The 25,463-nt window shown below is 46.1% G+C and overlaps 1 long non-coding RNA gene across 11 annotated transcripts in view; it reads left to right on the top strand.

Annotated features, from left to right (window-relative positions):
* The window catches only part of LOC128327059 (uncharacterized), an 87,090-nt gene that overhangs the window by 5,306 nt on the left and 56,321 nt on the right, over positions 1 to 25,463 (top strand). For 4 of the 11 annotated variants that reach the window (XR_008308446.1, XR_008308440.1, XR_008308447.1 and 1 more), the window contains exon 4: positions 13,442 to 13,531. This is a non-coding gene — a long non-coding RNA (uncharacterized LOC128327059). Of the gene's footprint in view, positions 1 to 13,441; positions 15,835 to 16,289; positions 16,401 to 25,463 lie in introns of those variants that run through there. The other 7 variants (XR_008308443.1, XR_008308441.1, XR_008308448.1 and 4 more) reach the window with 3 other exon arrangements.

Below are 25,463 nucleotides of genomic sequence, written 5' to 3'. Positions count from 1 at the left end.
CATCTGAATATGTGGTTTCCACTTGAGGACTCATTTTCTTTGCCTCTTCTTCCATTTGTTAAAACTTGTTTGTCATGAACAAAATGTGGGGCCCATGGTAATTGCTTCAGGCTTTGCCCCCTCCAGGCCCTGTGAGAGACTGAGAAAAGTGAAAACAAAAGGCAAGGCAGAGGGAAATGTTAGCCAGAAGGGTATTTGAGAGCTAGGGGAAACCATGGGGGGATTTCTCCAGGGGGAAATCAGGAGGCAAATGAGGGGGAATCAGGAAGGGGAAATGAGGGCAGCAAATGAGGGCAAGAGAGTCAGCTGAGGAATAAACAGTACATATTCTGAGGATGATCCAAGGAGGATATATAGAGAAAGAAAAGAAGATATATAGAGAGAAGCAAGAGCACAAAGACATTTGGAACTGTTGCAGAGAAATTATTTATCCTTTATAAGGAACAGGATCCTTTATAACAGAAGCCAACTTTAACTGAGAAATAAGAGTTTGATGTTTATTACTTACTAAACATAGGCTAAGAGAACATTGAACAGGCTAACAGTCTCTTATGCAGAGAGAGGGAGAACCTCTCAGTTTGAATTTAAGTCAGCAAGTTAGGAAGTGACAAATACAGTGACTCCATCCCCGAGTCAGTACACAGACACATTCAAATAAATACGACGTGTCTTAGATCGAGAACAGAGACAATGTCTATAGCAAATGCCAACACTGAGTACCAAAAGTGTAAAGTCAAGGTGAGAAGTAAGGGAAGCCAGTACAAAGGAGTAATAGAACTGAAACAACAAGCAGAAAATATGCAATGACCAGCAGCTTTAGGGTATTAAGTGTAGAAGAACGAAGACCAAGAAAAAGACTGTGACCATCATCAGTACAAAAATATAACAGAATGAACTAACCTTTTGTCATTTGCCATGCCTTTACACACACACTCAGAGCACGGCTGTAAAATGCTCTCTGGGAGTCTCTGGAAAAAATTTGTTTTTTTAAAAAAGAACTAACTTTGGAATACTGTTTGCTATACCCGGCACTGCTTTCCAAGGCATGCCATACATTACAACTGTTTGTACAGTAGTTCCTGCTTCTGGGGAGCTTCTGTAATAAGCAAGTTGAGGCTGCTCTTTGATGGTCTTTCGAGGCACCTGCAGCATCCTTGAGAGCATCAGTAACCAATTCAGTTTTTTGTACAGTAGTCTACCTTTGGGCTGAAGAGCATGAAGCACTTGAGGCTACCCCTAAGATAATCAAGGATGGGCTCAAGAAAATTGAAGTTTCCTTGACCTTTTTGGCAGATTCCTCATTGGACACCATGCAGTTCGGTGCTCATGCCATGGCATCTAATTCTCTGGTCACTTTGTGACCTCTCAGTGGGCAAGGGATCTGGCCACCATTGGGCCTTCCTATCAGTGATCCAGCACCTTCTCCACATTCAAGCAATTGCACCACTTCCACCACAGTTCATCCACAGAGGTCTATTCCATTTTGTTCTTAGTACCCAAAGACAGTGGAGACATGAGAGCTATCCTGGATCTCAAGTGGCTCAACAAATTACTGAAGAAAAGATGGTTTCAGATGTAGACCCTAAAGTCCATAGTGGCATGTCTCCAAAAAGGAGATTTCCTGGCATCCATTGATCGGTCAGAAGCATACTTACATACATGTTCCAATTCTGGAAGCCTAGAAACTGCCTGTGCTATGATTACCATCATCATTATTACCAACACAGGGTGATGCCCCTCAGCAACTTGGGTGTTTACCAAGCTACTCATGGCCTTGGTGGCCCATCTGAGAAAGGGGGCCATCTCCCTGTTTCTCTGTGACATTCTAACAGCCACCATTAGCTGTCTGGAAGCTCACAGCTTTGTGGTCAACCAAGAGCTCTTCCCTATACAACAGATTGAGCACCTGGGAACCATACATGATGCAGTTCAAGATATCCCTCACAACAGAACATCAAAACAAAATCATTCAGCTTTTACAACACAACTGCACCAAGGATACAGCAAAGCTGATGGAATTATCTCAGCTTCTGGGCATGATGGTATCATGCTAGGGCCTCGTCAATTCGTCAAGATTCCATCTGCAGCCCCTGAAGTGGATCCTCTTTCCCTTTGTGGAACAGATTCCTTCCAGCACCTGTTGCTGCCTAGACTGGTGGCTTTCCCTCATTTGCCTCTCAGAGGGAGTCGACCTAGCTATACTAGATCAAGTGATAGTCACCACAGACACGAGTCTGTTTGGTTGAGGAGCTCACATGGGCTAACAGCCCAGGCAATCTGGTCACCTGAGGAAGCGCAAAGCAGCATCAACTTCCTCGAACAGAGAGCAAACAGACTGGCTCTTCTGGAGTTCGCCAGCAAGCTGTCCGGTCAAATGTTCCCATAAGGACAGACAACATGACGGCAAAGGCCTACGTCAACCAGCACGGAGGTGCAAGGTTGGGAATCCTGTATTGGGAAGCCTCCAGAATGCTGGAATGGGCAGATCAGAACCTACTCCCTCTCCAAGCAGAGCACTTTGCTGGTATGAACATGGGATTATGGATTGGCTCAATTGGAACCTGAAGTCAGGCTGGATCCTTGGGTCTTCCGTCAAGTGACCCATTGCTTCAGAATGTCGAGGGTGGTTCTTTTCACTTTGGAGGACAATGCAAAGCTGGAGCTCTTCTTCACCAGGTTCCAGTCTCCCACAGCTCTGGGAGTGGATGCTCTGGATAGTGCATATCTTTGGGGGCTGTTGTATGCATTCCCATAATTCCCTTTGCTGTCCGGGGTCATAAGGAAGCTGCAGTCAAAAGAAGGCAGAAAAAATGTTGATCACTCCTCACTGGCCGATATGTCCATGGTTCCCAGATTTGCTGCAGCTGTCTGTCTATTTGTGTTGATGGCTGCTGTTAACGACAAACCTTTTGACTCGGGGGCCAGTGTCCCATCCACAGCCAGAGCTTTTCTGTTTAACAACATAGAGGTTATTTATTAATTGATTTGATTTGATTTGATTTGTATACTGCCCTTCCAAAAATGGTTCAGGGCAGTTTACACAGAGAAATAACAAATAAATATAAGAAGATGGATCCCTGTCCCCAAAGGGCTCACAATCTAAAAAGAAACATAAGATAGACACCAGCATCTGTCACTGGAGGTACTGTGCTGGGGGTGGATAGGGCCAGTTACTCTCCCCCTGCTCAATAAAAGAGAATCACCATGTTAAAAGGTGCCTCTTTGTCAAGTTAGCAGGGATAGCAGGTTGAGCAGGAAGGCTTAGGAACAAGGGGGTATCCAGGGGACTTGTGTAACATCTTGTTGTCTTCATGGAAATCATCTACCAATAGAGTTCACTGGGTACCTGGCAGGCTTTCCTGTTCTACAGAACTATTCCACATTTGCCCTTGCAAATTGTGGATGTCCTGGGGATTTTGCAAGCTGGCCTTGACAAATTCAACACCAGCATCCTTAAACATCAGGGGGCCGTCACAGAACTGCATCCATCTCTCATCCTCATGTGCAACACTTCATTAAGGGAGCAGCCCTTTTGAACCCACCAATTGTACACCACTTCCCAACTTGGAACTTGAATTGATCCTCATGGTTGGGGATCAATACCCCTGCTAACTGGGCAAAGAGGCACCTTTTACTGTGGTGTTTCTCTTTATTTAGCAGGGGGAGAGTAACTGGCCCTATCCACCCCCAGCACAGTACTTCCAGTGACTGTTGCTGGTGTGTGTCTTATGTTTCTTTTTAGAATGTGAGCCTTTTGGGGACAGGGAGCCATCTAATTTGTTATTTCTCTTTGTAAACTGCCCTGAGCCATTTTTGGAAGGGTGGTATAGAAATCGAATTATTATTTATTATTATTATTGAACTCATGGCAAACTGCAACTTGTGTAACCTTACCTTCAAAACCCTTTTCATGGTGACCATTACTTCAGCTCAAAGTTCTCTCAGAGCTCTGTGCTCTTTCTGCTGATCCAGAACTTTGCATGTTCCACAAGGACAATGTAGTTGTCCCCAGACCCCAGCCCAAGAAGACACATAGACTTGATATGGGTGAAAGGGCCACAACTTTATTAACTGGACAACAAGACATGGCGGACTGGAACACAAGGTGATTAATCACCCTGAGAAAAACAGTGCGGGACTACTAGGGCCGGGTTAGGACTCTGACGTCCTACCCAGCGCCCTACTGGGCGACACACCCTGGCTCGGGAAACGGGCAGGTATACCCTGCCCAATTCCCTCAAAGCCAACCCCCCCTATGGTAAGAGAGGATCTGGACACTTCAAGGTCTTCATCCACCCCGGACCGCTCAGCCCAAAGGTTGGTGAAGTCCTGAAGCCGGTTTCATGGAAATCCATTCTCCCCGTGCCGCACAGACCATAAAGGAGCGATTGACCAATCCACCTCTTAAATATCCAAGGGTGCTCACCGATGTTCTATCCCTCAAATTACCACCCCACCCGCACTGTTACTGCCACCCAGGGAGGTTAGCCTAGCTTGACCTCCCTGCCCCATACCTCTCCACAAACTCAGCAAGCCCCTTCCAAATGTTGCTAAGATACAGGTCACATCCCACCTCGGAAAGGTGAACTCCATCAGGGCGAAACAACTCCGGGAAACGGGCAGACAGGCCGGGCTGTTGCAACACCTCACCCCCTGCTGCCCTCACCAGCTTCCCTATTGCTGCAGAAGATTTACGCCGAGCCTTCTCAATGCCCAGCATGTTCCAAACCCCCCGCCAGACCCTGCGTTGCAACCAATTAACCCATAATATGCGAACTCCAGGTATCGAACCCTGCAAAATCGTGAAATCGGAAGAGGCTTGCTGAACGAGAGAGAGGCCAGTCCGCCTGCCTAGATCATTCTCGCCCAAATGAATAACAATAATATCGGGCTCAGGGAACTTAGCTAAATGGTCCCAAATGGCGGGGAGCAGCTGGCTCCACAGCATACCCCACATACCCAACCAATAAACAGAGGGCCTCCTTCCAAATCCCAACTGAATGCCCCACTGGGAGGTGCTGGTCCACTTGAAGGCCCAAAAGACCAACGAATGGCCACACACCAGTACCCGAACAGGAGCTGCTGCTCCACCAGCACCTGCCAAGAAAAACAGTGTATCAGTATCAGTATACACCACCCGCTTCAGTGCACATAGTGCCTGACCACTGTGGACTTCCATTGCCCAATCCTTTGGACCATGTCCTCTCGCAACCCCATGAGAGTAGCAGTGGTAGCGGCCCCGATCCAAAATGAATGCAAGGTAAGTCCCTCCACAGGGACCCTGGCTGCAATCAAGGCCTTCCGAATGACTGCCAGAAATTGATATTGAGTGAGGGGGGCCTGGTCCTTATGCACAAACAGCCCCCAGGGAAGGGCCCTAACTCCAGGTAATGCCGCAAGGCAGTCACCGGACAAAGTGAAGGGTTGCTGGCAGCTGCCAAGCGGATGACATGTCCCTTACCCTTCTGGTCAGTTTTAGAATGGTGTAAAAACAAACACACCTCCCCATCTGAAAAGGACAAATCAGAAAACCGCAGGCAGCAGTCCCTAGGAGAGCCCTTGCTCCTTGGCAATAGCTCCCCAGGCCGGAAGGCGCCAAAAAATGCAACCAATACCGCTGCCCAAAAAAGCGGGACTTCCCAGGGGGCCCCACAGCAAACTGGCAACTGCCCGAGCAGGACGGCCACCAAATCCAAGGTAAATGGGCGTCTAGCGTCTGCTCCCACAGGACACCCTCTGGACCAACCCTCCAACATACGCCTCACCCGGGGATCACCAGAGCAATCCTCAACCCCTCTGACCTGTGCCTCAAATGTCAGAGCGGCCAGATAACCTACTAAGGTAGACACAGCACTCCCCGCCCTGTGGAGGAGCACCAGGAACTGCTGTAAATGACCAACCAGTACTGGCCAAACCTCCGCCAGGCCTTCCGCCCTCCGAAAAAGGGAAAAAGCCTCAATCTTGGACGTATAACTTGCCCTGGTGCTGGGTGCCAATGAAGCCACTATGGCAAGCTGGGCTTCTACCTGCCAAGATGCCACAGTAAGGTAGGCATAGGCTCCGGGTGCAGTGCTGATTCGGGTGCTAACTCCCTGAACCTGTTCACCTGAAAACGAGACAGGGCGTCAGCTATATCATTCCGAATCCCAGGCACGTGGCGAGACTGAAACAAGATGTTGGCCCAAAGGCATTGCAGCACGAAGACCCTAACGAGCCCCATTAACGAGCCCCATTAACGAACCTCTGGGAGTGGGAAGTCTGAGTATTAATAACTTGAACCATGGCCTGGTTATCACACCAGAACCGATCCGACGAGTTCGAAAACTCATCAGCCCAAAGATGCACTGCAATGACTATGGGAAAGAGCTCCAGGAATGTCAAGTCCCTAGTGATCCCCCGTTGCACCCACTCTACCGGCCAGCGGGCAGCGCAAAAGCGGCCCCTAAAATAAACCTCAAAGCCAATCCCACCAGCAGCATCTGAGTGGACTTATAAATCAGCCTCAAGGAGCTGCTCGCTCCTCCAAAAGGTAACGCCATTGAATTCCAATAAAAAGGACTCCCACACCACCATATCAGCCCTGACTCCTTCTGTGATCTGAACCCTGTGATGAGGGGCCCGAAGCCCTGACATCAAATCACAGAGACGCCCTAGAAAGGCCCGCCCAGGGGCCACCACCCTGCATGCAAAGTTCAGGTGCCCTGCTACTACCTGAAGCTCCCTTAATGTAGCCTTACGGGCACGCCCCAAAGCACCAAAGCCCTGACAAGGTCCAACAGGACCCCCAGCTTTGCTTGTGGCAACCTCGAGCAACCCGCTACCGTATCCAACTCAATCCCCAGGAAGGAGAGCTGCGTGACCGGCCCTTCCATCTTTTCTTTGGCCAGGGGAACACCCAGCTCTTCCGCTAGCTCCATAAAGGAGCGCAACAAATGCAAACATTCCCGCGAATTACCCCTGCCTACAAAAAGAAAATCATCTAACTAATGAGTGGGGAAGACCAAGCCAGCCCTCCGCCACACTGCCCACTCCAGGAATGTACTAAAGGCCTCAAAGGCTGCGCAAGAAATAGAACAGCCCATTGGCTGGGCTCGATCAAAGTAAAATTTTCCCGCAAAAGCAAAACCCAGAAGGTCAAAGTCCTCTGGGTGAACAGGAAGCAGGCGGAAGGCTGACTCAATATTGCACTTGGCCAAGAGCGCCCCTACTCCCCGGCCCCTAACAATCTGGACTACGTCGTCAAAAGACGTGTAACGCAGTGAACAAAGAACATCGGGAATTCCATCGTTGACGTCCTAAGGGAGACACCCATAAACAGGGTAAGGGGGGGCTGTCAAAAGGCCCCAACACCCTACCCGCTAAAACTTCCTTATTAATTTTCTTACACACTACCGCCTCTTTACCCACTACGGACCTAAGGTTGCGGGACATACTTGGCTCCTGGCGGGAGGAAGAAGGAATCCTAAAACCCTCCTGGAAACCATAAAACAAATAAGCAGCAGCAGACCTATTGGGATAGGCCGCTAGCAAGTGCCCCAGCACCTCAAGCCTGATGGGGCTGGGTCCCTTTACCCACAGGGGGTGGAGGGGGGCCCCCTTTCTTATTGCTACCTGGCTTGAACTTTGGTCTGGGACTCCCAACCCTGGCCCTAGGGCAGGTGGAGCTTGGGTGTTTGGCCCCGCAAAGCCCACATGCGTGCTTGAACTGACACGATGCCCTCAAACACCGGCCACCGTTGTTATATTCCCAGCAGACCATGTGGGGTTGAACCCACTGTTGGCCTGCCGCTGTGGCTGGTGAGACCCCATGTGGCCTGGAAAGCAAATGCCCGATATCCGACCGGTCCCCTTCTACGGGGCGGGGTGGAGACATAATTACCAGCCAAAACTCCTGTAGGGGCATATCTCACGGTAGGGTGGGGTCCAAAGCAGCCCGCATGCAGAAACTTTCATCATAGCGGATCCAGGAGGAGCCCGCAAAGTCTGAAACCTAGCAGGTTGAGCCTGCACTATTACTCCCATATAAATAGTGAAGCCTGACAGCCAGTTGTTCCATGTCTTCTCAACTGGTTTGCGCTTAGTCGCCTCATGTTCCTTACATGATTCGCCCTCCCTATGCTTGACCTCTGGCTCCCGAAATAAAAGACTAAATATGTTGACATATTCGCATTTAAGGATCTTTTCCCAGGTAGCTGGGAGCAAATGGTCACCCAAAGGCAGCCCCATGCCACCGTAGGGAACATGCTGCGGAGAAGGCAAGATTTCCATGGGGTAAAAACCTGCTGGACCACCTGGACCAGAAGGAGTCATTGACATTGCTCCCACTGTTCCTGCCAGGGAACCAAGAGCGGGCCTATTGCCCAGCCATACCTGTTCAACTGCCCCCTGAAGACCCGCTTTGACCCCTGGAAAGCCCAGTGGGAGACCCAATCCCCAGGGCTGTGTGTACGGGGACCAAAATGGGGCTGATCCCCAGCTGCCCAAGGCAGGCATCGGCCATGGAACGGAAGGCCACTGGCCGGTGCCACCGGGAGGTGTTGGTGCTGCAGGCTCACCCGGGGCCAACGGGACAGCTGGGTCCAAAGGAGACTGATCCACTGGCAATGGAGGCAGAGGAACCGCAGGCAAAGGCAGCACTGGAACAGGACTACCAGGCATCGGCATCCCAGGATCAACCGGCTCTGTGGGAGAAACTGGGCCAACGGGGCCCCAACCTTTCTCTAGCGCTTCCAGACTATTGGAAAGACACTTTAGTAACTGGGTCCTGGCAGTACCGCACGTGCGACAAGGAACCTTGGTAGGCACCACCACCCCAGAAGTGCCAGCACCCTTGTCAGAGGGAGCAGTTTTGGCCTTCTTGAGCGCTTCCATTCTATTAGTCAGGCCCCTAATGAGAGCCATTTCTTCATCATCCTCATCAGAGGAAGAAGGCGGAGGAGCAGACTGCTTGGGCTGTCTAATGGGCCGCCCACCTTTCTTTTCTTTTGCCTTCCTAGGCATTTTGACCAACTCCAGCCCTTAAATGAAAAGGCTGGACAGATGAGCTAGGAAAGTTAAGGAAGAAAATATTGCACCTGCCCCAAAGGAGCAGGGAGAGCCCTTAAAGCCTTTCAAGAAGAAAGGGGGAAAGCCAGCCAGCAATCAGCGGCCCACAAAGGACACCAGCAACACCCAGAATAATAACTGCCAGCCCTCAATGGAAAATCAAACCACCCAGCTATTCTGGCCACCACACCCAGAATAATATCTGCCGGCCCCCAGTGGACGCTTCACCCAGACACTCAAACCACCCAGCTATGGCCCCCCCAAGCCCGACCCGGCAGGGTGAGGGCCCAAACAAACCAGAGGGCTAAAGCCCTCGCAAAGGCCAAGCACGACCTGCCAAACGGCCCTCCGGCCGAACGCCGTGGTCCCCGTCACCCCGCGGAAGCCGCCGACAACTCCCTGTGCCGCCCACGGCGGACCAACTGGCCTCGCCGGAATGTGCCGATCGCCCGCTATCGGGCGTCCCCGCCCCGTGAAAAGCCCGGTCCCAGAAGGAGCTTGCGTAGGAGCTCCTTCCTCAACGAACCCTTGGCCTGAACTGAGGAGGCCGGGGCGGGGATCGGCCGACCATGGCCGAAACCCTGCCCCCAGACCCGAAGGGCCAATCGGCCTGCTTCTTGGGCCTCGTGAAGAGCCGGGCTGTGACAAACTCCCTCCCCTCTGCACGAGGCCAAGGGGAGGGGGATTCTGCACACTAACCTCTCTTTCATGCCCTAGGTTAATTGTCCCAACCCACTTCACCCTCAAGAGTGTAAGTGACATCCCTTAGACATTAGGAGGACCCTCAGATTCTATTTGGATAGGGCCTCCTCCTTTCAGAAGTCTTAGTCCCTTTTTGCATCATTTCAGTGGGTTCCTCGGCAACTATTTCCAGGTGGCTCAGACAGTGTAGCTCCTTAGCATATGAATTTGTAGGGAAACAGCCACCAGAGAAGGCCACAGCTCATTTGCTAGGAGAAACAGCCACCTCAGCTGCCTATCAAGGGAAATTTCCCCTTTTTGTAGGGCTACCACTTGGGTGTCGCTCCATATGAATATGAATACCAATACTACAAATATTTATATAATGCCTTTCAACAGAAGTTCCCAAAGTGGTATAGATAGATAGATAGATAGATAGATAGATAGATAGATAGATAGATAATGGTTCAGTGTCCCCAAAGGGCACACAGTCTAAACAAGAATATAAGACAGACACCAGCAACAGTTGCTGGAAGGATACTATGCTGGGGATGGATAAGGCCAGTTGCTTTCCCCCTGCTAAATAAAGAGAATCACCACTTTTTAAAGGTACCTCTTTACTCAGTTAGCAGGGGACCATACTTTCTCTAAGCACTATAAGATTGACACCTATTCCTCATAGGATGTGGCCTTCAACCATAGGGTGTTGCAAAGGGTGCTGTCCCACTGAGATGGCAATTCCTCTGTTCCACCCAGCATTCATACTGGTTCTCTACATCCCACTGCTGTTGAATTTTCTCTAGGAGTCTCTGGAGAAAAGGATGTTTTTCTTACTGTGAATTCCTAGTCTCATAGACTCCTGGAGGGCATTCATCCCACCTCCTTTATCAGAGGAACAGTCTATTGGTTTCTGTGTTGGTCGCACATGTAAGGGAGGTATATAGGGCCTCCTGGGAACTTACCTTTCCATTTCCTTGTCTTTATTCACACATCTGGCTTATGAATTTGTTTTCTAGTTTGTCAATGGATGCTCTATCATTTTTATAGTACAGAGTGGTCAAAAAGTGGCCTTCATTTGTTGGTTTTTAGACCCCGCTGTTGCTTGTTACTAGGGGTGTGCATTTTGGAATTTTCTTGTTTCGATTTGTATCCGAATCAAAACACCCCCGTTTTGTTTTGTACCCAAATTTTCTGAATCCGAATCAGCCCTGTTTTGTTTTGTAGCTGAATTTTCCAAATCCGAATCGATTTGGATTTTTAAAAAGGGTCCCAGGGAAAAAAGAGTGGGTGGTGGTGGTAGCGTCCAATGGGTGGAAGCTACCAGCCAAATGTCAAAGGAATTAGGCAAAGGGCTGATTTTTTTGTGAATTTTTTAAGTTTACACATCTTTAAGAATTTTCCCATAGGGAATAATGGAGATTCCAGCAAATGTATTGCTTCAAATCAAGGGGAAAGGGATGACCCAGAGCGGAGTGTGGTGGGTGGTAGTGCCCAATGGGGGCAAGGAAACTTCCAGAATTATTTCAAAGAAATTGGGCAAAGGGCTGATCTTTTGTGATTTGATGAAGTTTACGTGTCTAAGATTTCTCCCTTGGGAATAATGGAGGTTTAGGTTTCAGCAGCCCCATAATTCCACTTGGGGGGCACTGGGGTTGCCCAGAGTGAGGGGTTGTGTAGTGCACATAGGGTGCCAACCACCCCCATACCCACAAGCCCGTGGGGTACTGGGTTCTGTTGTCTCTGAGGTACTCATTGTAGATTCTCTGGTAGCACATGAGATTTTCAGTGAAAAACAAGAATCCACTCTCATATGCTATCAGAGAATCTACACTCAGAACACCACAGAATCAACAGAACCCAGCACCCTATGGGTTAGCAATCCTTCCCCTGGCCAGTGTGGAGTCAGTAAAGAGTGGCAAGAAGCAAAAGAGCCAATGCGGAACAAGGAGGGAATTGTCAGCAGGTCAGCCCATGATTTAGGTCACCGATCAGAAGGCTGGAAGGGTGGGAAATTCAAAGAGATGTCAAACACAAAATGGAGACTGACTCAGAGATGACCACAAAATGGAGGTCCAAAACAACAAAACGTTTTGTAGCCGAAACAGGGACGTTTTGTTTTGTATACAAAACTTTTGGATCTGGAAAATGGGTGTTTTGTTTTGTCCACAAAACACCCGAAACAGGCTGTTTTGGGTACAAAACGTTTTGTATCCGAAACGTTTCACACATCCCTACTTGTTACACTTTTTTGTTTCCTGTCCAGTTGATTAAGGGGTTAAGGGAGATCTTGGCTCGGGGAGCTGGGATGGTTCCCTGGAGAAGCTTCCTGTGAAGAAGCCTACTTACTGTTCCCAAAGGAGGTGCCATCCCACTGCTGTTGAATGCCCTCCAGGAGTCTCAGAAAATAGGAATTCACAGCAAGAAAAAATTCCTTTTCATATTGATCTACTGTGCTGACAAGTTTTTTTGTACTTTTGTATGTGTGTGATATATTGTTGTAATACACAGTATTTTATTGTGAACAATTTCCTTGGTTCTAGCAATGACTTATGGGGAAGGGAAGGAACCCACTTTCACCAGCTGTCCTGAAGTTACATGTCTGCAATCCTATGCATGTGTAATCAGAAGTAAGCCCTGTTGAGTTCAATGGAGCTTATTTCCAGGAAAGTGTATATAAGATTGCAGCCTCACTATACACAATGCCTGCATCCTGACTTAGTGCTACTGAGAGCAGACCCATTGAAATAATGGGATTTAAGCTGGTCATGAGTAAATGAATAGCAATAGCAATAGCACTTACATTTATATACCGCTCTATAGCCGGAGCTCTCTAAGCGGTTTACAATGATTTAGCATATTGCCCCCAACATTCTGGGTACTCATTTTACCGACCTCGGAAGGATGGAAGGCTGAGTCAACCTAGAGCCCCTGGTCAGGTAATAATTAATAATTATTAATGGTAATAAGTCCCATTATTTCATTTGGTCTACTCCGAATAGCACTAAGTCGGGATCCTGGCCAATTAGTTCAAAATAGGTGTTAATAACTCCCCCCCTTTTGGTATGTAAAAAGGGCAAATATTTTCACCCTTAATCATATGACCATGCTTTGTAGCTTGTGAAAATACCTCTCCTGGGGATGATGGGAGCTGTAGTCCAACAACTAGTGAGCAAAGTTTAAGGAAGTTTTAAAGAAACCCTGCCTTATTTAATAAAATTGGCCAAATAATTACTGAGATAATGAGGTTTAATATTTGTGTAATGGAGGCCATCTTGGTGATATCATCTCAGCCAAGTGCCATACATTCATGTGTGACACCATTTTCTTTTTCATCTAGAAAAATTAATTCTTCATCTAGAAAGGTTTCCAAATCAAACAAAAGCACCTGTATAAATTTATCACAGACTTTGACATGAAATTACACAAGCTTTAAGCCAAAGACACCATGAGACCCAAACAGAACCCCTCATCCCAGGGCCCCCCACAAGGCCCATTCCCATTTGCCCCATTGGTGACCCCCATGTGTCTCATTCTGCTGTGATCCCTCTTGAGTTTTGTGCTTTCTGCAAAGTAGCAGAACCTTGCACAAGGTGGGGTATCAAGAAACGTCATGATTGCAGTCTGTCAAGGAAGGGTGCCTGCCTGGTCCATTTTGGAGAAGGGAGATGAAGTCCTTCCCTAACTAACAGTTCAGTGCTTTCATCTTTCAAAACAGGATGTCCAAATTGTGCTTTCTCAACACTGTCACTGAGAGATATGTGGAGGCCTGTAGAAAGGGAGCAAGACTGCTGAATTTCTCCAAAGGGTGAGTATGCAGTTGAGGCCATCTTGGTGAGTGATTTGCAGCAGAAAATATCCAGGGGAAAACAGGGCAGCTGAGAGTGGGTGGATTATCTGGGGACTGGATTGGGGACAAGTGCAATTAAGGAGAGGACATCCAGCCATTGAAATTAGATACCAAGGACAGTTGAAATGATGCCCTGTGAAGTTTGTAGCATTACCTGGTGATCAAGTCATCCATCCTCCACCAGGCTTTTTATCCCCAAAGCCATTTGAAGCCAGGTCATGAAGAGAGCCAGGAGCTTTTCAAGTTATTTTTAAATTTAGCTTTTATCTTCTGTGGCAAAGACTCATGCTGGGTCTGTGCTATTCAGCAGGGAAAGCCTGGGAAGCCCACAGACAGTGTCAGGGAGACCCAGAAGCCTTCACAAGAAGAAGGGCAAAGGACAGGTTGAGATCTTCTGGAGTGGCTGTAGCCTTTTTCGCTCCCTGAGGATGGGCAAGGAACCCATCAGATGACCAGGAACCATTCACTTGGACTCCATTTCCTTTACAGATTGTCTGTAAAGCTGTAGTAGAAGCATTTACAATGCTGAGGCTGCTGATTGGGGGAAAACCCCACTGTTGGGCATTTAATCCACATGCTACCTAATGGCACAGTGGGGAAATGACTTGATTAGCAAGCCAGAGGTTGCTGGTTCAAATCCCCACTGGTATATTCCCCAGACTATGGGAAACACCTATATTGGGCAGCAGTGATATAGGAAGATGCTGAAAGGCATCATCTCATACTGCACAGGAGATGGCAATGGTAAATCCCTCCTGTATTCTACCAAAAACAACCATGGGGCTCTGTGGTCACCCAGAGTCAACACCAACTCAACAGCACACTTTATTTTTTGTGGAAGAGAGGATACTATGTTTCATTGAAGAAGAGCCTGCCAGGGAGAGATGACTATCCAGCCCACCTTGGGTTAGCAGACCCATGCAGTCTGTGCTTCAGGGCAAGCAAATGGAACAGGCTGCAGCACCATCTCACTGGGGAACATTCACATGTGCAACTTCCTGCCTGCATCCTGAGGCACTGCTTCTCTTAACTGCCAGGGAAGATAATTCCAGGTGCCACCCATGAAGTGGCCCTTACTCCATCACCACCTGCCTTGCATCACCCAGTGGGGGTGCTCAGAGGAAGGCCTCAGATGAAGATCTTCAATTTGGTAAGGTTCACAGAGGAGGAGACCACCCATAGAAATCTTTGAGACCATGGCCACTATAGATATTTCTATAGTGAAAGCTTGCTTCTACCTCAGCACCTTGTTGGGGGCCAGCGTTGTGCCTGGCCTTGTGGCAAGCAGGATGTACTGGACACCATCCACAGGGCATGTAATACTGCATGGGTAATCAAATGTGGGTGGGGTTTGCTGTCTTTTACGGCCACCACCTTCCACAGCCACAGCAGTTAAGCGTTTGACACCCACCTGCCCACCCTGTCTCAGTGAGGGATTAGCTGGTTGCCTTTCAGGGGCTGAGTAGGAATTTTTTGTTCTCACCTAATTGGCTGTTGGTGGGAATTTTTTCGCCTACTTCTCACTGATCATGTTATGGGCTTATATCTGTTAGAGGTGGTGGTCAATAAATAGTGTCACCCTGGTCACCCTGAGTGTGAGTATTGGAGGAGTAGTTCCTTGCGAACTGAGCAAAGAGGCACCTTTTAAACATGGTGATTCTCTTTATTTAGCAGGGGGAGAGTAACTGGCCCTATCCACCCCCAGCACAGTACCTCCAGTGACTGTTGCTGGTGTCTATCTTGTGTTTCTTTTAGATTGTGAGTCCTTTGGGGTCAGGACTCACAAACTTATTTATTTATTATTTCTCTATGTAAACTGCTTTGTAAACTTTTGTTGAAAAGCAGTATAGAAATATTTGTTGTTGTTGAAGGAAGGAAGTGCCACAAGACTGTATGGTAGTCATCATGACCAGATGACTACTAGTAGTCTCCGATCCCAGTTTATTTATTCAGCAATGGCTAGGTACTTGCCAACTTGAGGCTGCCTCCCATGGGTGGTGGTGGTGGTGTTCATCTATTAATTATTTATTTAGCATATTTGTATACCTCACACTACTGAAGTCTCTAGGCAGTTTACAACATTAAAACCAAGAAATTTTAAAACATGTTAAAAGTTCAAATTAAAATAACTGCCCATGAAAACTACTAAATATATAAAAAGCTGGTATGGAATTGTACACACTCTAGTTAGTTGAGTTATGTTATTATGCCATGCAGATAATTGTAGGTAGTTAATAAAGTATGTCCCAAGTTCCAATCTATCGTGCGTGTCCTGTCTCTTATTGGGGCCTAGGGGTGAGAAACTCTTCCATGTTTGGGCCCAGCACTTAGTTGCAATGCAAGTCTGAGAGTTATTTAAAATATTCATTGATTGACCTTCTCTTTAATAATTATGTCAATTGGTGGTTGTTTTGCTAGACAGCTGCTACCGTGATAAGCTTGAGTTAAAAACACTTTAAAAAAATCATTTGAGTGTGGTAATTTTTACTAATATTAACCAATCAAGTTCAAAGAAACTATGAAACATGAAACTAGCTGTGTAACTCTGGCTCATGAAAACAGTACCCTATTTTGAAACTGACAGATTCAGCAGCTATTATGCAGAACCAAGCAGAGAGGTAGATAGTGCTTGCCCAAACTTAGGTCCACCCACTCACTCTCCTTAAAAAACACCACCAATTGTCTCTTAACAAAATTCAAAATGACTCCTTTTCAGATCTATTTGCATATAATCTACAACACCCGGACTGATCACACCACTTTGAACCTTCCGTTACCCTGAAAGCAGTGGCAGCTGGTGAAGGCAGCGGTGAGGGCCCCACGTAAGGTACCTTTCAAAAGTGATTACTGGCTGACCATGTAAATGGCCTCCATCCGTGCGCAGAGCCAGGTGTGTGCTGGAGCAATGGCAGCCACTGTGCAGGAAAATAATAATAATAATAATAATAATAATAATAATAATAATAATAATAATGATAATTTTACATTTATATCCTGCTCGTTCTCCAAGGAGCCCAGAGTGGTGTACTACATACTTGAGTTTCTCTTCACAACAACCTTGTGAAGTAGGTTAGGCTAAGAGAGAAGTGACTGGCCCAGAGTCACCCAGCTAGTATCATGGCTGAATGGGGATTTGAACTTGGGTCTCCCCGGTCCTAGTCCAGCACTCTAACCACTATACCATGCTGTAAAATGGGTGGGGCACCAGTAATAACTTTTCATAGGTACCCCTTGTGCCCCCACCAGCACCCCATCACCAGTCGCCACTGCCTGAAGCTGGTTATGACAAAGGACATTTAAAGGTACCTTTTTAATGTAAACCGCCCTGAGCCTTTTGGGTGGTACAAAATTTTTAATAATAAATAATAAATAAATACAAAATGCAGTCCTTAAGTAAACACTTCTAGATCACTTATAGATGACTTGGAGATCACTTATATTGAGTACAATAAAAAAGACAAATAAGAGTACAATCATTTCCCTGTGTCTAACTTTGGCCAGATGCATTTAGTGTCTCATTTATGTCTGGTTCTGTCGCAAAAAAGCTCTGTGGCCAGGTATGGGTTACTCAGGAAAAAGCGTGGAATGAGGGATTTTACAAGATCCAGCCTTTTCAACTGAAAGTGGCATTAGTAGAGTAATCAGACACTCTTTTCTCTTGACTTGTGCTTGAGGCTTATCCAGCAGAAACTATTGGATCTATCCTGCACCACTTTTCACTTTAGGAGCATGTTCAGATGATGTGCTCAAGATGTAGGATCCAGACAGCTAATCTCTCTCACCTTTTGTGGAATTGTCTGGTGATAACCCTTTCCAGGGATATAACACGTCTTCCAGCCTTTTGCTGGAGAGGGTGGCTTTGCTCCACCTAATCCTAGGAAAGCATACGAAGCAGCAGGTGTAATTAGGGTAGGGGCTGAACAGGGGGTGTGGTTTTGCATGGCAATGGCATGCTTCCCCTGTGATGCCTCATTCACTGTGATCTTCAGGATCCCTCTCCATCTGGGCTTATAATGGGCATTGCTGGAGACAAAGTTGGATTTGTGTGTGTGTGTGCTTTTCAACAGATTGGAAAGATTTTTTGCCTACTTCATTGTGCCCCTTTAGTTAGTTTTTGGGTCACAACTGTCAGGTTTAGTGTGGCCAGAGGATAAGCCCCACTTCCCATGTACTGGTAAAAGGGAATCCTCACCAGATTCCCCTTTACCAGTACAGCTCCAAGCTGGTTGAACTAGCTCAGTTCAAACTCATACCGGGTCTGGTTTGACCGGGCCCAAATACGGACTGGGCCAGGTTGGCTCAGCAAAACTGTTTTTGTGCACATCTCTAGTATAGGTCTGACAACATACCAACTGTCATGACTTCCAAAAGTTTCTGTGGTTAACAAGCAAATTCTTCTACAACATTTAAAGAGCTCTGGCACTCCCAGCACTGACCAATGGGGTGTTGTGCACTCCCATTTATCTGAGCAATTAAATGTTTCAGAGGCAACACTACTTTCTCTCTGGTTTTCTTTATGTGAGAGAGCCCTGGAGGCTTATGGCATTTTAGGAACGTTGCTTTATTTACAAATACGCAAATGGAACAGAATTGGAGGCAAGCAGCATATGTACTCGTATCCGACAACACAACGTCAGCTACAAATCCACAAAAAGGTATATAGGAATATTGGAAGCTGCTTTATCCCAAGTCAGACCATTGGTCCATCTAGCTCAGTATTAGCTACACAGACTGGCAACAGCTTCTCCAAGGCTGAAGGCTGGAGTTTCTCTGAGTCCTATCTTGGAGATGCCAGGGAGGGAACTTGGAACCTCTTACATACAAGCATGCAGATTCTTTTCCCAGAGCAGCCCTGTCCCCTAAGGGGAATGTCTTACAGTGCTCACACATGTAGTCTCCCTTTCAAATGCAACCAGGGTGGACCCTGCTTAACAAAGAAAACAATTCAATCATGCTTGCTTACATGAGACAAGCTCTCTTCTCTTGGTCCTACACAAGGGGCTTCAGCTCTGCCTCTGCTTTACTGTTCCAAAACAAACTGTTATTTTCTTCATGCACACACACACACACAAAATGCCTCACCTGAGCTGGAGGACATTGGAATTCATCACCTTCTTAAGCTTTGCCCATTCCAAACATTCTGGAGAGATCTCAGTACATACAGTAGGGGTGTTCATGCATGCAGGCAGGCATGCAGGCATGCATGTTCATGCATGCAGGCATGCAGGTGGCTCATGCAGGCATGGGCAGGGCAGGGAATGGTTCCCTTAAAAAGCAGATAAGCAGGTCTTTACCTGCTCTGCTGCCACCCCACTGCTTTTACAAGCACAGCACAAACTCTACCAAAGGCTGTGCATGGCTGTGGCGCTATTCCCTACAGCCTGTGTGCCACGTCAGCACGCACATGGCCATCACACATGCAAGTTGGATTATCTTCAAAGAGTAATTCATAGAGGGAGTGTGACTCTGTTGGTCCTTTTGGATCTCTCTGCACTGTGCCCATAAAAGCAGTGGTGTGGCAACAAGGACCTGCTTCCCTGCTTTAAAATGGCAACACAGTCTTTTTTTATGTCTGGGATAAATATCAGAAAAGAATAAATCCTAGATTATCACCTTTGGCCTCTATACTGAATGCTTATTTCCATGAAGAAGAATTTTCTTCTAAGTATAATTTTTGGCGAGGCAGTCTATACTCCTTACAAAGTTTGGCCCAATATTTAGCTCTGGATAAATCAGTTTCTTTTGGGCAAACAACTCAACAAGCATCCTGGTTTCAACAAGCTCAGATCAGCTCAGTAGTTTGGAAAGAGTTACAGCTACACGGTGAGAAACTTAGAGATCTGACTGAGTTTGAAGAATTAATCACACAAAACACTGATCATTTATTAGGCAGAATTTATAAACTATTACTGAAGTATGAAACAGAGACTGAGCAGATAAAAGAATGTATGATAAAATGGATGCAGAACTTTAAAAGATCGACCGATCTCTCGGATTGGGAATACCAATGGAAAAAGAATGTGAAATTTACTTTGTGTACCAGTCTAAAGGAAAATTGGTATAAGATGTTTTTCAGATGGTATATATCTCCTTTGACTATTAATAAAATAGATGATTCTTTTTCTAAGAAATGTTGGAAATGTAACTCACATTTAGGTTCATTTTACCATATATGGTGGAGTTGCGGTAAAGCTCAACAGTTTTGGAAACAAATTCATATGAAAATTTAACAAATCTTAGAAGTTAAGATCTCTTTCCTTCCAGAAATCTTTCTTTTAAGTATGATAAAACCTTATATTCCCACCAAATCAAACAAATTCTGTTTTTATATGATTACAGCGGCTAGGATTATATATGCATCTAACTGGTGTACTTTGGAAATTCCTTCCTTAAACAATTGGTTTTTGAAAGTGTGGGACTATGCTTCAGTTTCAAAAGTCTCCGCTTATGTACATGGTCTCTCTACTGAATCATTCATGTCTGTTTGGGAACCCTTTATAAATTACTAGCTGACCCTACACAGAGCATCTGTGCAGTTGTGCACTCAGCCTGTGGCATCTCCTCCGCAGCTCTCTCGCTCGCTCACTCCCGCCCGCAGCTCTCTCGCCTGCTCTCTCTCTCTCTCTCTCACTCACCCCTGTGGCTCTCTCGCTCGCCCCCCACAGCTCTCTCGCTCGCCCCCCATGGCTCTCTCGCTCACTCCCCCCCCCCACGGCTCTCTCGCTCGCTCCCACCCCGCGGCTCTCTCGCTCGCTCCCACTCCGCGGCTCTCTCGCTCGCTCCCACCCCGCGGCTCTCTCGCTCGCTCCCCCCCCGTGGCTCTCTCACTCGCTCTCCCCCCGCAGCACTCTTGCTTGCTCCCCCACAGCACTCTCGCTCACTCGCTCACTCACTCCCCCAACAGCTTGCTTGCTCGCTCCCCCTGCAGCTCGCTCACTCTCCCCCGGAAGCTTGCTTGCTCGCTCTCTCCCCCCGCAGCTCTCCCCATTGGGCGGGCCAGGTCATCCTGCTGCTGCCTCGCACCTCCTCCTCTCGGCTAGTAGGGCTTTGCCTGCTGTCTGCCCACTGCCTCCTCTTCCTGGCTGGCGGGGCTTCGCCCACCATCCACCCACCTCTTCTGGCCGGAGGGGCTTTGCCTGCCGGCCCTCCACCTCTACATCCTGACCACCGCCATTATTTCTCTCCACTTCAATGATGGAACACTTGCACGCTCTGGAGCATCTGCACGTTAGTACTTGATTGCTCCCCTCACCTTAGAGATCTCTCCACCCTCACCTGAGCTGCACTCCTGCTCCTCCTCCATCCTGTTGCTTCCATCCCCCTCACCCTTCTTGGTCGTGGCTGCAGCATTGCTGCTGCCTATTGGCCAAGCTGCAGTCCCCTATCCCTAGAGACCTCCCCACCCTCACCTGAACCCCGCTCCTGCTCCTCCCTCCAGGAGCAGCAGCAGTGGTTGACCAGGCCATTCCTCTCTGCTGCCACCACCATGGCTGCTCATTCCCCTCAGGCCGCTGACAGGTTCAGGCCCGTCCCTTGCCCTTCCTTCTGTCAATTCCCCCCTTCTTTTTCGCTTTCTCTCTTCTCCACACGCTCCTCCCACTCTTTCTTTCCCCTCCCTTCATGTTTTTTCACTCCCTCCCTCCCTCCCTCCCTCCCTCCATGAGTTAACAGATTTTGTTCATCTTGTTTCCTCATTTAATTCATACAATGGCAGGCTCCTTTTCCTGAAGGGGCTCTTTCCTCCCTCACGACCCGTCTTTTTGCAGACCCCTGCCTGCTTGCTATCTATCTATCTATCTATCTATCTATCTATCTATCTATATATATATATTCCTCTCCCCTACAATCAAGAACATCCGACCAGTAACAGTTGCATTCCAATTGACCTTAACCATCACAGGCTCCTCCTCATCTGCATAGAAAATGCCCACTGCCTAATCACCATGGTGCCACAGGCTCCTCCTCCCTATCTGCATATGGAATCCTCACTGCCCAATCAGGTGCTTTTGCTTGCAAACTCTGTCAGCCAGTCACCTCCTTTCTACCACGTTCCCACACATGGCCCGTCTTGGAGAATTAATAATATACATAATATCCATTATGGTCAAACTTTGTTCCCATTTTCTGGATTCGACTTATAGTGTTTTTGATATGTAACTTACAAGAAGCTGAATAGATTAGATTTTACAATTTTAAGAGTTTGAATTTCTTTTGCTTTATCTTGTTTTAGATATTTTTTCTTTACTGCTGTAAATAATTAGAAAAATGAGGTTTTTTATTATGAAAAATGATTTGTTTTGTATTGTTTTGTATTGTCTTTATGGTGATTTGTCTTTGTCTTCTTTACTTCTCAATAAAAAAATTTATTTAAAAAAATAAAAGGGAACACACACACACACCGACTGGGTTTGGTTGTGGGCACCCAAGCTGGTTTGGCACTTCCCAAAGAAAGCACTGAACTGCTTCATGCACATCCCTAGTACACAGAGACCAGTTTATAATCATGGATTCCCACAAAGAAGTAACAAATGACCAATAAGAAACTTTAACACACTTGTTCAGTCTTAGATCTTGATCAGGCGTAGCTTTAAGGCAAACCTATAGTAAAAGGATTATTCACAGAACTCAAACAGCAAACTCACAACAGGATAAGGAACATATTGGACCAAGTAGCATATAAGCAGGTGGTCTTGTCTAAACAGGATACCTAGAGAAAATTTGGTGTCATTTGGCTTAACTTTCTGAATACGTCTGGGAACTGAATTGTAATGCCGTGAAGTTTACTCCCATGCCTTGTTGACTGTACTTCATCAACTTGGCACTAGATGTGAGTTTTTTTAAATATTTCAACACTCCTTCTCTCTCCCCCCCCTCCTTCCCCACTTTTTAAAAGGTTCAGTAATATAACATTGACTAGGATGAGTAGCTGAATATGTCGGCAAAACACTTTTCAATATGCTATACTTTTAATAGACAACAGCGTGGCTGTAGCAATAGCAAATCTGTAATGATTTAGTGAGCATCAAGAACTCTAATTATCCAACCAATGCGCCATTCTTAGCATCAGGCTAAAATATGGGTGATTTGGAGCGAAGGGCATGGTTTTCTCATCCATCCTAATTACTGAAATTACCTTCAGTTATCTACCTATATATTATGAAGAACTTGCAATACATTATCATTAAAGAAGACATATACTAGGGAATTACAGCCATGTGTATGAAATGAAACCCAGCACCCTAAATCAGAAAATATGGGTTTTCTGATTAAATTTTCTATTAAGCATGTTTCAGTCATCAAATATGCCCTGGCAGTCAGCAGAATGTGTTGTTTTATTCTGCCACAGCAACCCTTTGGGGATGTCAACCCCTGAGGGAGAGCTTGTCTCAACCAAGGCCTCTGATCCACACAGATTATTTCATCACATGGAAAGCTGAGTGTGACACCCATTCCTGGTTGTATTTCATACTGGTGATGTCTTTAAAATTTACAGCACGTAATTACAGGAACGCTATACATGACAACCCAACTTTTATCAGAGTTATTAGTTGTCTCTCTCTTAAATGGTATTTATGTTTTCTTCTGCTATGTGATGCAGCCTTCTGCCACAATATTATTAATGCTCTGGCCACACATAAACAGCTAGGCTTGCATTGTGGGTATCAAGAGGAATTCCGTGTGTAATATCTCTAAAATGAAATGATCAATCAGTATAATATTTGGCATTTCCTTCTTAGTGCCTTTAAATTTTGTAAGCTTTTCTGCCTATGGAAAACAAGAGCCCTGTTCAGATTAGAGAGGCGGGCTAGTCTTGAGGCAGCAAACGTGACTTGTCCCCTTAGCTAAGCAAGGTATACCCTGGTTGCATATGAATGGGAGACTTGATGTGTGAGCACTGTAAAATATTCCCCTTAGGGGACGGAGCCACTCTGGGAAGAGAAGAAGATCCCAAGTTCCCTCCCTGGCATCTCCAAAATAGGGCTGAGAGAGATTCCTACCTGCAACCTTGGAGAAGTTGCTGCCAGATCCGACTCAGTATATTGCAGCTTCCTATGTTCCTATGTGAGGGGTAAAGGAATGCTATACACATTACAGAATGCACCCAGAAGCCTCACTCCCTGTCACTCCTGGAGGGAAATAGCAGCTGCAAGTGGATAAAGAAACACCCCCCACAAACACACACACCCCAAAATTCCACTCCTTATTCCCCCCCCCGAATGTGGTGATATAAATGGGATGGGCATTTTTGATAAGTGTCCTTAAAACGTGCTTGCTTCAGTCCTGTGAATATATTGTATCACAGAAGTGGCCTCAATAACATCTAGAAAGCCAATTACACACACAAATTGTTCACACACAAACAGCAGTATCTATTGAGAAAAATTATCCTGGTTTTCCACGCAAAAAAAGTTGGAAGGCTTCAATAAAATGGCACTGGGCTTTATTTGATATTTGCAAAAAAAAAAGAAAAGAAAAAGAAAAGACATGTTATTCTCCCTTGAAATATAAATTGGAGAGATACCAGGATATGATAGGTCTCTGAGGTGTATCTTGATACAGCTTTAAGGGGTTTTGTTTTTTAATAATAATTAAAAAAAACCCTATTTCACTAGCTGTAAACAAAATGGCATGTTTAGTGATGAATGGCTGTAGCAAGCAGTAAATGATCCCCTGTTCCCATCTTCTAAGATGGCATTTCCAGATGTGTATACAAAGGAATAAAAATTCTGGGAATGGAGCTTTGAACATCAAGCAGTAATTCTTAGAGTATTCTAATTATTTGTGGGAATTATTGGTTGTTTATTCATTATCATGAAGAATTCTAAAGAAAAAAATGTCAAACAGAGAACTTGCATTTTGGGCGGTACAAAATGTGTTAAATGAATGAATGAATGAATGAATAAATAAATAAATAAATAAATAATTCTGAGAAATGGCAAAGGGTTTTGGGGGGTGGGGGTTGCATTAATAGTAACATCTTTCCATGTGTGACAAATAAAATAATTCTAATTGTTCACTCAAGCACTTTTGGTTTCTTCTGTTCTTTGAAGTTATTGTAGATGTTGTGGTTCTTAATTATGCAGCATACTCAATTTGAATTTTTTTTTAATCTTGTTTCCTCTCCAACCTAATCTTGAAGAAAGTAATACTAATTAAATTATTTCATCCAATGAACATTTTTTTCACTTATAAGACTACAATATTGGTGCTAATATTAATTTATTATATCTATCTCCTGTAAAGACACTGACATAACTAGGTTAAGGGTGAGGACTCTGCTGTATCCTATCCAGTTATCTTTTGCAGTTTGTTTGCTTGGATGTTTGTCCCAAGGAGGATCCTGTAGAGAGTGTGGGGGAGGAGTCAGAAAGGAGGGAGGGATAAGGAGAAGGAGAAAAGTTTAATAACCCTTTAGTTAAATCCACATAAGATTTCCTTGTGTGTATGAGGTAAGCAGCTATAAAACAGACACTTTAGCATTTCAGTGATTCTTGATTTCTTAGGGCCAAGTTACAAATGAATTCAAGAGAAGGGAATTCAGAAGAGAAGTAATGGGCGAGTGGGTGCTTCACCCTTTTCCTAACTACTGTTTTTCCAGCACAGTACACACAGAGGCTATTCTTACTGATATGTTTAGAAAACCAAAGCAACTCCATGTTTGCCCAGAAGACCTCATTCTAAGTTAAAGTAACCCCAGCCCAGCTCAGGGACATCACTGCCTCTCATGATTAACGTCATTATCTCTCTCCAGCTAAATTGTATCTATGAAATTTGCTAAGACAGCTAAGGTTCCCACAGCCAGAAAACAGGATATAACCAAATAAGGAGTAATCACCAGATGAACAATGAATCATCCGCATGCGTACTAGATACTTGGGCCATGTATACT

The sequence above is a fragment of the Hemicordylus capensis genome, chromosome 5 (genome assembly GCF_027244095.1).
Source record: "Hemicordylus capensis ecotype Gifberg chromosome 5, rHemCap1.1.pri, whole genome shotgun sequence".
NCBI classification, from domain to species: Eukaryota; Metazoa; Chordata; class Lepidosauria; order Squamata; family Cordylidae; genus Hemicordylus; species Hemicordylus capensis.
This window is presented reverse-complemented; position numbering and strand designations above follow the sequence as displayed.